This window comes from Ranitomeya imitator, chromosome 5 (genome assembly GCF_032444005.1).
Source record: "Ranitomeya imitator isolate aRanImi1 chromosome 5, aRanImi1.pri, whole genome shotgun sequence".
Lineage (NCBI taxonomy): Eukaryota > Metazoa > Chordata > Amphibia > Anura > Dendrobatidae > Ranitomeya > Ranitomeya imitator.
The window spans coordinates 205,060,190-205,074,693 of NC_091286.1; positions in this window are offsets into that span (position 1 = coordinate 205,060,190).

Consider the following 14,504-nt stretch of genomic DNA (forward strand, 5'->3'; position numbering starts at 1 on the left):
GAATTGCTGTGAGACTGTACTGCCTCCATAGTTCTTTGTGGTCTGCTACCCTTTATTGCAACGTTCTCTTCTTTTGAAGATGAAGTAGGTTTCGCAGTATTTTCTGGCGATTTCTTGGGAGCCCAGCGAGGTGATAACGTCCCTTGGAGTAGGCTTTCGGAAGCATTGTAGCGTTCGACCATTTTCACCAACTGGTCGGCTGTATATGGGTCACCTTGTCCAACCCATCTCTGTATCTTAGGGGGCAAGGACCGCAGGTACTTGTCTAGAACAACACGTTCCACCATCTCTGCAGATGTCAAAATCTCTGGTTGCAGCCATTTTTTTACTAGATGGATAAGATCATGCATTTGTGAGCGGGCTGGCTGATTTTCCACAAAAGTCCATAAATGCACCCTCTGTGCTCGTACATATGTGTTTACTCCCAGCCTTGCCAGGATTTCGCCTTTTAATTTGGTATAGTCCATAGCATCCACTCCACTTAGATCATAATGGGCCTTTTGTGGGTCCCCGCTCAAAAATGGCGCAACCACTTCAGCCCACATGTCCACCGGTAAATGCTCACGTTCTGCAATACGTTCAAATACGGTGAGATACGCTTCTACATCATCGTCAGCAGTCATTTTAAGCAGGGTTTTTTGTACGGCTTTCCGTGCACCAGCAACACTTTGTGCATGATCCCTCTCATCTCGGGGCTGCCGAATCAAAGCCTGCTTTATTGCATTCAACTGCTCTTGCTGAATCTGGTTTTGCTGGTCCAGGGCTTGCTGGAAGTAAGTATTAGTCTGCTGTTGTTGAACATTTGCCTGCAATAACGGTTTCACTAGTTCCTTCATATTACTGGACTCTTGGCTCTCCAAAAGCACCGGAGCTTTCAGCCAGGACATACACAGAGCACTTTATCTGCAGTCACAGTCCAACAGCCACTATGCCCGCATTCTCAAAACCATTTATTGTGATATAGCTCATCAGGGATCTCTGCTTTGGCCCAAGCAGGTGGCTATGGAGTCACAACGAACAATAGCAGGCTAGCGAGTTCCACACAGGTATGTGTCAGGTGTATTTATTGTACACATTTGCCGTACAATGTTACACGTACCACGTCTGGCCACTAACTAACAAGATACTAACTGCAAAATAAACCTACACAACAAGAAAGATTCTTTGGAATGCACTACCTAGGTTAATACGATTAATCCCCAATCCCCACAGTTTTAAGCGTACCCTAAAAACTCATTTGTTCAGACTGGCCTACCGCCTCAATGTATTAACCTAACGATCCCTGTGTGGCCTATTTAAAAAATAAAAATAAAAAAAAACCTATTGTTTTTATTTATTTATTTTTTTTTAAATAGGCAATCAGGTTCCTCGCATCATGTTCTCATTCACTTTATGCAGTTAATAGCCCTCTGTGTCTGTACTGCTACATACTTAGGCAGTTAACTGGTTCATGCAGCTTTACATGAACACCCGAGCCTTACACTATGGCCGGTCCGAATAACTAAAGCACTTGTTACCATCCACCTCTCGTGTCTCCCCTTTTCCTCATATATTGTAAGCTTGCGAGCAGGGCCCTCATTCCTCCTGGTATCTGTTTTGAACTGTATTTCTGTTATGCTGTAATGTCTATTGTCTGTACAAGTCCCCTCTATAATTTGTAAAGCGCTGCGGAATATGTTGGCGCTATATAAATAAAAATTATTATTATTATTATTAAAGAAGTTTGTGCAACCTTACTGTGTCAGCTTCCCAGACCAGCAGATGAGAGACTGAGATCCCAGCAGTTCCTGATTATATCAGCTGAATCAGACAGGAGTCAAAAGCTGGATTGAATGTGTGGAAGGGAAGCACCAGTCCTTTCAGGCTGATCACTAAAGAAAACCAGGACCGGATTACAGTGAAATAAACAGCTTCACAATCAATATCGTGATACATATGAAATGAAACGGGGAGAAACATATCTGTTTTCTAGTACTTCTCCCCTTGGCACCTCACAGTACATAAAATCAAACACACAGCCATGTAATCCTCAAATAAAAATTGGTAGTATCATGAGTCACACCAAAGAGCCAAGTGATATTAACCCCAAGCCTGTTTTAACCTTCATGACCAGGCTAAATTTTACAATTCGGACCACTGTCCCTTTTTGAGGTCATAACTCTGGAACACGTCAAAGGATCCCATTGATTCTCAGGTTTATTTTTCGTGACATATTATATATACTTCATGATAGTAGTACAATTTGTTCAATATGATTTGGGTTTATTTGTGAAAAAATTGGAAAGTTTGCACTTTTCAAATTTTACATTTTTCTACCCTTAAACAGAGAGTTATGTCAATCTAGTGAAAGAAAAAAGTGATCTAACTGTACTAAGCTGTTGCATGCCTGTTTGATCTTGCAGAGTGCTGTATCCAAAGATGCTGACCCGCAGAGAAATCCACAAAAATTTATAAAGAAGATAGGCACCACCTTCACCACCACCTGGTGCCTTCCTCCTTCAAACATTTTTGTAAAGAGTTATGTCACACAAAATAGTTAATAAACATTGTTTTACACATGTCTACTTTACATCAGCACCAATTTTGAAAAATCATTTTTTGTTACGAAGTTATGAGTTAAAAATTGACTAGCGATATCTCATTTTTCCAACAAAATTTACAAAACCATTTTTTTTAGGGACCACATCACATTTTTAGTGACTTTGAGGAAGCACTATGACAGAAAATACCCAAAATTTACACCATTCTAAACACTGCACCCTTCAAAATCCTTAAATCATATAGGAATTAATGGAACATATAGAAATTAATGGAAGGAAAAAATGAATATTGAACTTATCACAAACATTTTACTTTAGACCAAATTTTTTTATTTTCACAATGGTAACAGGAGAAAATGTGCCGCAAATTTTTTTGTACAATTTCTCCTGAGCACGCAGATTTCCCATATGTGAAAGAAAACTACTCTTTGGGTGCATGGCAGGGCTCAGAAGAGAAAGAGCACCGCTTGAAATTTTAAATGCACAACTGGCTGGAATTGAGAACAAACACCATGTGGTTTTTGTAGAGCCCCTGATGTGTCTTATGGATGAACTTATCTAGGCATTTTATATTAACCTTGAACTCCTAGGTGCTTCGAGCCATAAAATGAAACACATATAATGTGCGCAAAACTGTAAAGCACTGCGGAATATGTTAGCGCTATATAAATATAGAGATTATTATTATTATTATACAAAAATGTTCTTTTAGCTCCAAATTTTATTTATGGGATAACAGGGGTAAATGGATCCCAAAAATTATTTTTCTATTTCTCCTGAATACGTTGATACCCCATATGTGGGAGAAAACTATTGTTCGGGTGCACGACATGGCTCGGAAGGGAAGAATCACCGTTTGACTTTTTGAACGCAAAATTGGCTGGAATTATTGGCGGACTCAATATCGTGTTTGGAGATTCTTTGATGTCCCTAAACAGTGGAAACCCCCCACAAATTTTGGAAACTGCACCCCTAAAGGATTTTATCCAGGGGTATAGTAAACATTTTAAACCCACAGGTACGGCACAGAATTTGTTAACAATACGTTGTGATATTGAAAAAGTTCCTTTTTTTCACGCGAATTTTGTTTTCTCTCCAATTTTTTAATTTTCGCAACGGATAATAGTAGAAAATGGACTCCATAATTTGTTGTGCAATTTGTCCCCATATGTGGTAAAAAACTTCTGCCTGGGCACATGACAAGGCTAGGAAAGGAAAGAATGCCACTTTGGAAACAATACCTCTGAAGGAATGTATCTAAATGTTTGGTGAGCACTTTATACACTCTGATGCTTCACAGAAATTTATAACGTAGAGCCGTGAAAATAAAACCTTTTATTTTATTTTCACAACTGTAACAGGAGAACACTGTACCATACTGTTTGTCCTGCAATTTCTCCTCAGTACCCTTTGTGAGGCTGTGGCCTCTGATACAGCTAGGGGGCGCTGTTTGTTCTCCTCAGAATGTGCATGCAGACGGATGAAGTCCATAGGTGTGCATGAGAGTCATGGATTTCCGGTCCGGGTTTTCCATGTGGCTGAAAGCCACAGGTTTGTGTGCGTTTAAAAGCCCTGCAGTAAGGGGTATGGATGTGTCAGGCCGTGTCAGGCCGTGTCAGGCCGTGCAGGCCATGTCATGACATAGGGTATACGTGAGTTCCGTGACCTGGAAAAAAATTACCCCAACCCCCTTAAACAGATCTCTTAACAATCTAAAGAATAAACTACTAACGTACTCAAAACAGCAGACGGAGACATATGTTGGATTTAATTGGCCACAGCAGCCATTTTATTAAATAAAAGATAACAGAACTTTTATGACAACCCAGAATAGGAGGGGCGGTCCTCGAAGCCCCAAAGTTATAAAAAACTCAGTATCCCAAAAACTCCACAATGTTCAGCCCAGGATGAGTCTTACCCCCAGCCGTAAAGCACCAGCTCAGGGATAGATAACAACCAATCCTGGTCCACCGAACCCACCCCCATGCCAGGGGTCCATAAATCCACCTCACGCGGAATAACCGTACCGCGCCTTGTTAAATTCTCTCATGGGGTGTCCAGGACCTCTCAAGATCCCCACCCCATTGAACCACGATTTACCATTTCCACCGACTTCGAGGACCTCCACCCCCGCCAACTGCCGTGACAATACCCTGACAGCATTCACATAACAAAATAAATACATTTAGACGCCTCTTAAAACAATACTCCAAAAGCCCACATATGCCGACTTCACCCCCCCATTACCCTAACCAAAAAAGGGAGGGTGGGCGGGAGATTCCTCACTTGTCACGCAGGCACCTAAAATGGATGCCTGCGTGAGGAGCGTGCCCCTTTTTATGTGCCCCCTCCCCACAGTCCCCTAGTTCCACCCCTTATTTTCAAAAAATGCCCCTAAAGCCACCCCTCAAGTTCCCAGTTAACCCCTTACCACCGTATCCCTTCTAACTGCTCCAGCTCCCCAGGTCCCACGTAACCCCGTCATGGCGGCCTCCCTTTACGTGCCGTGGGCCCCCAGTACGGCCTTTCTTGACATAGGGTATACGTGAGTTCCGTGACCTGGAAAAAAATTACCCCAACCCCCTTAAACAGATCTCTTAACAATCTAAAGAATAAACTACTAACGTACTCAAAACAGCAGACGGAGACATATGTTGGATTTAATTGGCCACAGCAGCCATTTTATTAAATAAAAGATAACAGAACTTTTATGACAACCCAGAATAGGAGGGGTGGTCCTCGAAGCCCCAAAGTTATAAAAAACTCAGTATCCCAAAAACTCCACAATGTTCAGCCCAGGATGAGTCTTACCCCCAGCCGTAAAGCACCAGCTCAGGGATAGATAACAACCAATCCTGGTCCACCGAACCCACCCCCATGCCAGGGGTCCATAAATCCACCTCACGCGGAATAACCGTACCGCGCCTTGTTAAATTCTCTCATGGGGTGTCCAGGACCTCTCAAGATCCCCACCCCATTGAACCACGATTTACCATTTCCACCGACTTCGAGGACCTCCACCCCCGCCAACTGCCGTGACAATACCCTGACAGCATTCACATAACAAAATAAATACATTTAGACGCCTCTTAAAACAATACTCCAAAAGCCCACATATGCCGACTTCACCCCCCCATTACCCTAACCAAAAAAGGGAGGGTGGGCGGGAGATTCCTCACTTGTCACGCAGGCACCTAAAATGGATGCCTGCGTGAGGAGCGTGCCCCTTTTTATGTGCCCCCTCCCCACAGTCCCCTAGTTCCACCCCTTATTTTCAAAAAATGCCCCTAAAGCCACCCCTCAAGTTCCCAGTTAACCCCTTACCACCGTATCCCTTCTAACTGCTCCAGCTCCCCAGGTCCCACGTAACCCCGTCATGGCGGCCTCCCTTTACGTGCCGTGGGCCCCCAGTACGGCCTTTCTTGACATAGGGTATACGTGAGTTCCGTGACCTGGAAAAAAATTACCCCAACCCCCTTAAACAGATCTCTTAACAATCTAAAGAATAAACTACTAACGTACTCAAAACAGCAGACGGAGACATATGTTGGATTTAATTGGCCACAGCAGCCATTTTATTAAATAAAAGATAACAGAACTTTTATGACAACCCAGAATAGGAGGGGCGGTCCTCGAAGCCCCAAAGTTATAAAAAACTCAGTATCCCAAAAACTCCACAATGTTCAGCCCAGGATGAGTCTTACCCCCAGCCGTAAAGCACCAGCTCAGGGATAGATAACAACCAATCCTGGTCCACCGAACCCACCCCCATGCCAGGGGTCCATAAATCCACCTCACGCGGAATAACCGTACCGCGCCTTGTTAAATTCTCTCATGGGGTGTCCAGGACCTCTCAAGATCCCCACCCCATTGAACCACGATTTACCATTTCCACCGACTTCGAGGACCTCCACCCCCGCCACGAACACGAATGGCCTGACACCTTAGCCATTCATGTCCCTCCACACCTTCAAGCTTAATTCAATGCCACTACGGATAGCCAAACACCACATATCATTACCCACCGCGTTCAGGTGCACGCCATCAGCTCTCCAGTAAGCTCCTTGACCCGATTCCAAGTCCACATGTCTCACGGCCAACGCGCCATTCCTCACCATAAACCGAGATATGGCCCTGTTTATTTTAATCCGGGCCCTGTTCACCCCCTCGTGTGATCTAGCACCTCTCCATCTTTTACGGGGAATGATGTCGGACCACACCAACAACACTTTTGGAAACATGACCCAGAACCTCAGGATATCGAATTTGATATCCTTAATCAGCTCCCTACAAGACCGTTTAGCCAAATCATTCCCCCCTAAATGTATCACCACGATCTCCGGCACTCTATCCAGTCTAACAAAACGATGAAATTCAGGTAACCATTCCTTCCACACCATCCCCCTTTTACCGATCCATCGTAAAGTCACTGTCTCTCGAGAAAGACCCAACTGACGACCGTCCGGACGAACCGCAGCACGCAACGCAGCCCATACAACATACGAATGCCCCATGATCCAGACGAGCATCGGATCAGGCCCTGCAACACAGAAAGAAAGGCAACAAACAATTAACTTAACACAGCTTCTAACTCACAATAGGTTTGGGCGAACATACGACTGGAATCTTGAAGATTCCCACCTCCCAATTCTCTGAACCACATCCTCACCAAGGCCCCACCTAGCGGCCTCAGTCGCTGCCCCGATCCTGAAGGAGTGACCACTATATTGTGTTGCAGGTAAGCCCGCTGCCGCCAAACATTTCCTAAAAACAGAAATAAACTGAAAACGGGACAAGAAAGACCCATTTTCGTGCACCAAGAATGGCTCGTCTAACACCCCGCCCTTTGCCATGTACTTCTTCACGGATGCCACCGGGCACACCGGGGATCCTTCAACATTGAACAACACCACTTTGCACCCTTTCCCATACACGTCCGTTTTGGAAGCCTTAATAAACACTACCACCTTATTCCCTTCGACATCCACGTTTTCTCTTAACAAAATACCTTTTTTACTAACGGACGGGCTAACCAACTCACCTAACCGAAATGCCCCAAAGAAGGCCAAAGAAAAGGCTGCACAGAACAGAACCACTTCCCATTCGAAAAAACACACCTCTTGCAACTTCCGCTCAATGGCTGAGAGCACCTCATAAGATACGGGTCGGCGACCGTCCGAAGCCTTCCAGCCTTTCTTCCAACCCCGAACAACTTGCCGAACCAAGAAGGATTTCGTTATATCCTTACCCCCCCTCCATTTAAGGTTGAAGGCTAGCCCCGCCAGAAACTTATTCAAACGTGTCACAGACCAACCTGCCTCCCAATGATGACAAACCATACTCCTCCTCCATATCCTGGTCCATACTTGACATCCAGGATTCCCACAAGCTCCAAGCCTGATTATAATGAGACCAAGATGAATCCGCGAGCGATTTGGTAAATAACTCTGTTACGGCCCTCGCGGCAGGTTCCACAACTCCACTGGACAATCCCGGCCCGCGCTCTCCGCCTGTGGTGCCAAATCCCGGAAAAGCTGCCACTGAAATTGAGAAAGAGCAACAACTATTGGATCAGGCGCTGACAAGCTAACTTCAGATACAATCCATAAGTTAAACTTAAGACCCAGGAAAACCAAGTGCTGCAAGACCTTCACTACTGCAGGCGTAGCCGCTGACAACGAGTTTACCGCCGTCACCGTTCCAACATGCTCACAATGAAAAGAAATCTTCAAATTCCTCAATTTGTCACCCCACAGGGCCAACGCAACTACCCTGGGGAACAAATGCAACAGTAGCCGGTTGTTTGTTAACCCCTCCTCCTTCCATTCTTCCGGCCAAGCCGCTGCTGACCAGCTACCATGAAAGAAAAGACCAAAGCCACTCATTTCAACGACATGCACCAAAATGCCCAAGGAGGTAGCATCTGCCACCGGCTGAATCCACAGAGATCTGCCATTGTACTCGTCAAGAAAATCCGCCCACATCTTCAAATCGTCCCGAAACTCTTTCTTTATCCTGATGAAATGCAAAGGGGACTTTACCCCTACTGTTGCCAAGGATAGGCGGCGGCAGAACGCTCGACCCATCGGCATGATCCTACATGCAAAGTTCAGTTTCCCTAACAACGATTGCAAACTGCGCAAATTTATCTTCTTCAAACCAATCGTATTAACCACATCTTGGCGCAACGCGGTAACCTTGTCTGCAGGTAGCCTACATTCCATTGCTACCGTGTCGATTTCAATGCCTAGGAAGCTCAACACTGTCACCGGACCAACTGTTTTATCCTCCGCCAAAGGCACCCCGAAGTTTTTTGTCACACTCTCCATTGTATGCAACAAAATCGAACAATCTGCTGATTCCGCTGGCCCTATAAACAGAAAGTCATCCAGATAGTGCGAACATGAGCGTATCCCAGACACATCTTTCACCACCCATTCTAGGAACGTGCTGAAGGCCTCAAAGTAAGCACATGAAATCGAGCAACCCATGGGAAGACAACGATCAACAAAGAAGCCGCCATCCCAAAAACAACCCAATAAATGCAAACTGTCAGGATGAACTGGCAACAAACGAAAGGCCGCTTCGATGTCGGTCTTAGCCAGCTTAGCCCCCTTTCCACATGCTCTAACCCACTCCATCGCTGAATCGAATGATAAGTACGACACCGAACTCAACTCGGGATCAATACCATCATTAACCGAAGATCCCTTCGGAAATGACAGGTGATGGATTAACCTAAATTTATTAGGTTCTTTCTTAGGGACCACGCCAAGAGGTGACACCCTCAGATTTGCAATCGGAGGGGCGACAAACGGGCCTGCCATTCTTCCCAGAGCAACTTCCTTATTCAACTTCTCCGACACGACCTCCGGGAATTGTAACGCCGATTTCAAATTTTTTCTTTTTAAACTAACATCCTGCTCAACATAAGGGATTTTGAAACCCTCCTTAAAACCGTCGCGCAATAAAACTGCAGCTGACCTATCAGGGTATCTACTTAGAAAGGCCTCCATCACGACCCACTGCACCGGAGTCACCCCTTTTGTCAGCTGAATCTCCAACTTTTTGCCTGTTACCCCTGAAACATTTTGAAGCGCTATGCACCCCCCCGCAGGTTGAACACTCGTGCCTATATTTACACTTGCTCCCGAATCTGCATATGCCATCATTGAAGGCGAAACACAGTCCCTTCTGCAAAGCCGCCGAGTGTCCTGACTGCCCTGAACTCCCGGCTGGCTAGTCTGACCTAAACAGGACGGGACCATAACTCTCATCCACAACGCTATGTCCTTGTGATCCCACCGGATACTTGGCCTAAAAGCCTTACGCTGACGAAACTGTTCGTCATAGCGTAACCAACCCTGTCCCCCATAGGTCCTGTAAGCCTCCCCTATGGCATCTAAGTAACAAAATAATGCCGAGCAATTTTCCGGGGCCTTCTCCCCGATTACGCTAGCCATAATAGCGAAAGCTTGCAGCCAATTTGAAAATGATCTGGGAATCAGCCTTTATCTCCGTTTCTCCTCATCTTCTTTTTTAGAGTCCTCCCTTCTAGGTCTATCCAAATTAAATCTCTCTAGGGGTAAAAGAGAAAATATTTCTATGTACTCCCCTTTCCAGATTTTTTCCCTAACCTCTTGTTTTAAATGTGCCCCTAACGGGCCCTCGAAGCAGACATAGACCTCCCCCCTAGCCGCATCGTCTAGTTGCGGTACATCCTCCTTTTCCTTATAATGCAAAGCTCCCTCACCTGGTGCATCAATTCCTGACCCAGGCCCTGGTGCTGTTCCGTCCTTCTCCCTTGATGAGCTCCCCGTGTCTGCCGCAGGACCCGCACTGCTGGATGTACCCGTAACTTCGGACAACTGTCTAGACCCCTCAAACGACCCCGTATTTCCCAACCAAGCAGCTGACGGCAAAGACCCCCTGCTAAGACCGGACCCCCACAAGCCCGCTAGCTCCCCTAAACCTCTAAGGATTAAACCCATACCCCCGCTAGCAACTCCCGAAGTAATGTCACTATTCCTAGCTTCAGGGGAAACTATGCCTGGCAAATTAAAGATAGGGAAAATGTTCTCACCTAGCTGCCTGGGTGCTGTGAGCCCAGCAGCCGAAGATCCAGCTCCCAGCCGAAGGTGTCCTGCATCCCGACCGGCTTGATCCGCGATGTTGCCCGCCGAACTCCTGGCGGCCGTATCCGTGTCCTGGCGACTCGGTGATGCCGTCGACTGCCCTGGTGCTGCGGAAAGGGAAAAGGCCGAGCCAGCATCCTGCCGCCCGATGGAAGATGTGCGGCTCCTTGCCACGGATACGTCCCCGACACTGCGTACCGAAGCGACGGAATGTCGCCTGCCGGAATCCGGAAAATTTCCGCCACCACCAGCAGAGGACGCAGATCCAGGAAAGTTCCGGCCATCACCAGCAGAGGGCGCAGATCCAGGAAAATCCCGGCCATCACCAGCAGAGGGCGCAGCTGCAGGAAAATCCCGGCCAACACCAGCAGAGGGCGCAGAACTTGCAATATCCAGGCCACCACCAGCAGAGGGCGCTGCTGCGTTGAAGACTCCAGAGCTGTGCACTGCAGAAGGCCGCACGCTGATGCCAGGGCCAGCCGACTGCCGCCCGCATAATCCTCGGCGCTGAGGGGCCACCGCACCTGACCCCCGTCTCCTCGGCTGTCGCTGCCTCCCACGCTGAGCGGCGCCAGCGGGCATGCTGGCGGCCGCCGTACCGGCTCCTGCTCCTGCCGCCCCACGTCGCCCGGACACTGAAGGAGGGGAGGAAGGATCCACCCCCCGTTGTAGGCCCCGCCGCACTGGAGGATTCCTCCCGGCGCCGCGCTGTGAGGTGGAGGGAACAGCGCTGCTTACCGGAGGGTCCGCAGAGGGGCTCCTATTTCGGCGCCGGGCCCTGGGGATGATGTCCGGGCTTAGGCGCGCCGGAGGCCTAGTCCTCCGCGGCCGGCGCCCGTCCTGCGGTGCCTGCGATGGTGCTCCCGATGTCCCCTGGAGAAGGCTGTTAACGGATGCATTCAGCCAATCTGTCCCCTGGGAGCTGGCTGCCGTCCGGAGACGCTGGAGGATCGCTTCAACGTCCATTCTGGTAAGTGTGACAGAGATTCCTCACTTGTCACGCAGGCACCTAAAATGGATGCCTGCGTGAGGAGCGTGCCCCTTTTTATGTGCCCCCTCCCCACAGTCCCCTAGTTCCACCCCTTATTTTCAAAAAATGCCCCTAAAGCCACCCCTCAAGTTCCCAGTTAACCCCTTACCACCGTATCCCTTCTAACTGCTCCAGCTCCCCAGGTCCCACGTAACCCCGTCATGGCGGCCTCCCTTTACGTGCCGTGGGCCCCCAGTACGGCCTTTCTGGTGTCTGGCCAGGAGAGGCCAGGTGCACGTCAGTGTCAGTCTGGTGTGTGCCGGTCTGCAGAGTGCATGGAGGCCAGCAGAGCCAGCACCCAGGGCAGCTGATAGCTTGGCACCCGCAGCGTACACAGAGATGCAAGTCGTCCATGGTACTGGTCTCGGATGTGGATAGTCCTGTGCCCGGAGGTGGATGTCCTGTACCCGAAAGAGGACTAGCATGTGTAACGATTGCAAACAGGTGGATATGGTGCCCGGCTGCTATCCGGAGGATATCCTGAACTGTGTATGACTGTGTGAGTAATGAGTCTGTAAGAGACTGTGATACAGCGATGCAGGACACCCACGAGAACTAGTCAGAGGAGGGCTGGCGTGAGTAGTGTCTGCAACATATGAGGCTGTGTGTACGGAGACGTATAGAGACTGTGAGATGGCGTGCGGTCGCCCAGGGAAACTGGACAAGGGAAGTCTGGCCTGTTTAGGGACCGCAAATCTAAAGCCATGTGATATGCATTACTTTGAACTGGTGTAAACTGATCACTGAAGTTATATGCATTTATGTAAAGTGGACTTTAATGCTGTGAAGAAACACATTAAAAGAGACTTTTGTGTTTGAATTTGTGGGTCACTGCTTCTTTACTGCGTATGATGCTGCTGCAGGTTTACATATGGTGGAGAATGTGGGCAGTGTGAACTGAGGCATACCCCAAAGCGTGTTGCATAGCATTGTGCAAAGTCGGCTGCAAATTTTTTTTTTTCTCTTCTCAAGACTGTCTTGCTGTGGCTCGGCGGGGCTATGAAGATTGAAGGCTTCTGGCGGTAACTCGGTGGGGTTACGAAGATTTGCTGTGGAGTGGCGGGTCCACGAATTCTGCGCAGCAGCAGCTGCACTTCTGGCAGCAGCAGCTAGAGGCGCTGCAGTTGCAGCAGAGAATGTGTATATGTACTGTTTTGGGCGTAGAACCTGAAAATATTGAGATACCTGCCATAGGGGTCGCCAAATTAGGGTCAGAGTGTTATCCCAATAGGTTTTCCCCTAGAGGTATTGGCAGGAGAAACTGAAAATGTTGTTTTGGGCAGAGATGTCACAGGGTCATACCGATGCCTTGTTACCTCGTGCCCATACGGGGTAACAAGTGTTCAACCCCACAGGTATGAACAGGAGGGAGGATATGTGAGGCTGTGGCCTCTGATACAGCTAGGGGGCGCTGTTTGTTCTCCCCAGAATGTGCATGCAGACGGATGAAGTCCATAGGTGTGCATGAGAGTCATGGATTTCCGCTCCGGGTTTTCCATGTGGCTGAAGGCCACAGGTTTGTGTGTGTTTAAAAGCCCTGCAGTAAGGGGTATGGGTGTGTCAGGCCGTTCAGGCTGTGTCAGGCCGTGTCAGGTGTCTGGCCAGGAGAGGCCAGGTGCACGTCATTGTCAGTCTGGTGTGTGCCGGTCTGCAGAGTGCATGGAGGCCAGCAGAGTCAGCACCCAGGGCAGCTGATAGCCTGGCACCCGCAGCGTACACAGAGATGCAAGTCGTCCATGGTACTAGTCTCGGGTATGGACAGTCCTGTTGCCCGGAGGTGGATATCCTGTGCCCATAGGAGTCGGATGTGGGTAGTCCTGTGCCCGGAGGTGGATGTCCTGTACCCGAAAGAGGACTAGCATGTGTAACGATTGCAAACAGGTGGATATGGTGCCCGGCTGCTATCCGGAGGATATCCTGAACTGTGTACGACTGTGGGAGTAATGAGTCTGTAAGAGACTGTGATACAGTGATGCAGGACACCCACGAGAACTAGTCAGAGGAGGGCTGGCGTGAGTAATGTCTGCAACATATGAGGCTGTGTGTACGGAGACGTATAGAGACTGTGAGATGGCATGCGGTCGCCCAGGGAAACTGGACAAGGGAAGTCTGACCTGTTTAGGGACCGCAAATCTAAAGCCATGTGATATGCATTACTTTGAACTGGTGTAAACTGATCACTGAAGTTATATGCATTTATGTGAAGTGGACTTTAATGCTGTGAAGAAACACATTAAAAGAGACTTTTGTGTTTGAATTTGTGGGTCACTGCTTCTTCACTGCGTATGATGCTGCTGCAGCTTTACACCTTATACCCCATATATGGGGGAAAACTACTGTTTGTTTAAGGAAAGACAACAAGATAAAGGTGCACACACCACACACCATGTATAATAGGTGAAAAAAGCTTTATTGAAAACTAGAAGTGCAAACATTTAAAACACTTAAAAACATGATTTAAAGACATGTACATATGGTAAGAAATCACAATAAGAGTTCTATTACAACTGGGCTAAATGAGGATGATAACCTCAAAACCATTAAACCAATATGCCAATTCACATATATGAATAGAGAAAAGTATAGGATAAATAGATCAAACCACAAGTTTCATTATGTGCCATACTGACTGTAAATGAACAGTATGCAACAATCATAATGTATACATAGTCAGATAGATACTTGCCACTCAATAAGATAAAGAAAGCCCATGCTTCCCAACGCGTTTTGCTAGTCCATGTAGCTTTGTCAGGGGAGGTTGTAATAGTACTCTTATTGTGAGTTCTTACTATAGGTCTT